At 38.8% G+C, this 3,640-nt stretch overlaps 1 pseudogene; it reads left to right on the top strand.

Annotated features, from left to right (window-relative positions):
- The first annotated feature begins 235 nt into the window (after positions 1 to 235).
- Positions 236 to 1,954, top strand: LOC122747768 (annotated as a pseudogene).
- Positions 1,955 to 3,640: the final 1,686 nt, after the last annotated feature.

The raw sequence follows: 3,640 nt of genomic DNA, 5'->3' as shown, positions 1-3,640 counted from the left end.
TAAAAGGAAACCAGAAATATCATGGGACACTTGGTCATCTTGCTTTGCAGTGCTTCTGGGGAGCAAACACAGCATCATCAAGATAGGTAGAACAGAGTCTGTCATCTTGGTCTCTGCCAGAAAAGGGCTGCTCTCAAAAAGGACTCCTCCCACCTGTTTTCCCCAGCCACAGATTTTGCCAGGGCCTCTGCCTATGGACCCACATCCTATGCTCCCTTAGTCACATGTCAGCACCATGGTGATGGTCAGGAAGGCTGCTAAAAATCAAGGTGAGCCAAAGAATATGTCTCCTCCCCCAAATGAGACAGAAGACAGTGAGGCTGAGGACACGTCAGAAGATGAAAAAGAAAGCAGTGGAGAAGTTGTGGTCCCTCAGAGGAAGGGGAAGAAGGTTAGGGCTGTACCAGCCAAAAAGCTGTTATTGCTAGCAGACCTGCAGAAAGCTGTCATGACTCCTAGTGAGAAAGTCCCTGTGCCCCTGACAAGAAAGTGACTACCCCAGTCAAAACTGTCATCAGAGCAGACAAGAAGAATGCCATTCCAGCTAAAGCAGCAGCTCACACCACCCCTCACCAAAGGGGCAAAAAATGGGAAGAATGTCAAGAAAGAGGACAGCGAAGATGAGAAGGATGAAGAATCTGGGCCACCAGAAGCTACAGAAATGAAAGCAGCTCCAGACAAACAAGATTCTGAGGATGAGGAGGAAAAGGATTGTGATGAGGATGAAGAAGATTCTGAAGAAGAAGCTATGGATACCACACCTGCTGAAGGGAAGGCTGCTTCTGTGAAATCTACCCTTGGCAAATCTGGGAAAAACAAGGAATCAGAGGAGGAAGAAGAGGAATAGGAAAAGGAGAAGGAGGAAGATGAAGAGAAAGAACATGAGGAGGAGGAAGAGGAAGATGAAGAAAAACAGGAAACTCCCATCAAAGATGCACCAGGGAAGGGGAAAGTAGAAATGGGGAAACAAAAAGCATCTGAAGCTAAGAAGCAGAAACTAGAAACTAAAACACTTACAAATTTCAACCTGTTTGCTGGTGTTATGATTGGAATGATGCCACTTGCTGGGGAGTTACTGTAAGAAAGCTCTGCCATGAGGAGAAGGCATCTGAGGGCAAGCCATGAGGTCAGGTCCTTGGTGTCAGGAAGTGACGTTTGCTTGTGGATACTATCAAGGCTACCAGCCAATTAGCTTGGAGATGTGTGTGCGTGTGGATGGGATGTGGTGAGTTTCACAGGAGGCTTGTGGGATGGAGGTGTGGCTCGCTCTCTTTTGCCAGGACTCTTGTGGAGAGCGGAGCAGGAGAACTGTAGCTCTCCAAGATAGGTAGCTGAATCTAGGCCTCTTTCTCTCTCTCTTCACCAAATTCTTATTCTCCTTAATAAATGTTTAAAAGTCTAACTCTTGCTAAAGCTTATAATTTATTGGCAACACTCATTAGATATTTTAGACAGACTAGTTAGAATTTTAGGCCCTAACACTGGCAAGCTGAACTTCAACAAAACCACTTCTGAACATCACGTACTTCTTTGTAAAGAATGACCTTACAGTTGTGGATGGCCATATTAATGACACCAGGAAGTTTGGCTATCTGGAATTTGAATCATCTGAAGACTTGGAAAAAATCTTTGGAACTCAATGGTTTCCAAAGTCCTTGACTCTGAAATGAAACTGAAAAAAGCAGAAAGAAAACAAAAAAGATTGAGATGCAAGGACACTCTTTGTCAAGAATCTGCCTTACAAAGTAATTTGTCAGGAACTCAAGGAAGTGTTTGAAGATGCTATTGAGGTTAGACTGGTCTGCACCAAGGACTGAATACCCCAAGAAACTACCTACATTGAATTTAAGACAGAGCCAGATATGGACAAGACTTAGAAGAGAAACAGGGAGCTGACATTGATTATCAGATGTTCATTCTGGACTATACAGGGGATGTTCTTCTCCATTTATAATTCTTTTTTTTTACTAAAAAAAGAGATGAGAATGATAATCCTAACATCCATTGCTGAGCATGGACTAGGGAAATTTGATAAAGAACTTGAGAGGGTTCTCTAAAACAAATACATATGTTGATACTTGGTGACTTTAATGAGAAGGTGAGCCAATGGGAGGACAATTAAAACTATTTTGAAAAACACAGGTTAGGATTAATAAATGAAAGACACCAAAGGCTTGAAGACTACCCAGAGGTCTACACCTATATATTATGAATATTTTCTTCAAAAAGAGAGTCAGATAGTGTTGGATGACTCAAGGACCAAATGCTATCATGTAAAAAAAACTCTATATCTTAATAGAGAGGAAATGACTAGGTACTGATACAGGAATTCTTTTTAATTAGCCAAGTATGTACAGTCAGATCATTGATAACTTGATCCAAAGTCAAAATCAATAACATCAGACTAAGTCAGCTCCTTTCTAGAATATTTAAAGATCCACTGGAAGGAGGACAATGATTAGACATAGAATATGTAACAGATTTGTCAACATTTCTATAGTGATCTAATCCCATTGGTGCAAACAGTAGAACCACACTGCATTTAAATTTTACCACCTCAGTATCCAATGTGCTAAGTGACAAAAATACTTAAAAGATGAAGGTGGAAGGATCTGACCAAAGAAATTCAGAAGAAACGTGTCAGATCTAGGAGAATTTCAAAGATACTCAAGATCAATTTTCAAAATGTCTCAAAAGAGGGCAAGAGTATAAAGAATGCAAAAATTCATAAACCTTGATTCTTTGCTTTTAGATGACTGAAGTGACACCAGAACCACTAAACTTCAACGAGGTAGTGCAGTCAGTGGGTAACAGTGCTATACTTGGAGTCAGGTAGACCTGAGTTTAAATCCTGCCTCAGATACTTACTAGCGGGTTGACTTTTCACAAATCACTTAAACTCTTTCAAACTCAGTTTTCTTATCTGTAAAATGGGGAATGTACTCCGGAGGGTCATTGTGATGATCAAATGAGTTAATATAGGTACAGAGCTTTGAAAGCTTTAAAACATTATTTAAATGTTAGATATTAGTTTTGTTTGTTGTTTCTTTTCCATACAAAATTATTTGAAGAATATTCTTTTTATGTATAATATTATGGAAAAAATCCAGAAATCAGAGGACCTATGATCAAATCCCAGTGCTGCCACTAACCATTATGTAATCTTCACCTCTCTAGGCCTGAATTTATTAATTTGTAAAATGAGAAGGATGGATTAGACCTTTACAATCCCCTCCAACTCTAAATAGATGGATCCATGTAAAGTATCTTTAATAAAAATAGGAAAAGAAAAAAGTCAGCTTTTCCAAAATAATTTTCTATAGTAGTTCACATCTTCACAATTATGTAAATGGGAAGAATAAAGAATATAACATTTTATTCTGCGGTGTTTCCTTATTTCTTTTTTTAAAGCATTGACTCAGTTGAACAAAATTAAGCTTTAAAGGCTCTCAGTCAAGGTGTTTCTCACATTTATACTAAAATTTTAGAGGATTCTGACAGTTACAACTATCAAGGTTATGTTATTTAATAATTTGCTGAGGATATACAACTCAGTTAGTGTTATTTTTCCATTCCCATGGAAAAAATTTCATTGGGGTTTAAAGAAAATGCAGGTTCTTTTTTTGATGGCAAGATACTC

This window comes from Dromiciops gliroides, chromosome 3 (genome assembly GCF_019393635.1).
Source record: "Dromiciops gliroides isolate mDroGli1 chromosome 3, mDroGli1.pri, whole genome shotgun sequence".
NCBI lineage: Eukaryota > Metazoa > Chordata > Mammalia > Microbiotheria > Microbiotheriidae > Dromiciops > Dromiciops gliroides.
The sequence above is the reverse complement of the archived record's forward strand: the minus strand, read 5'-3'. Positions and strand labels throughout refer to the sequence as shown.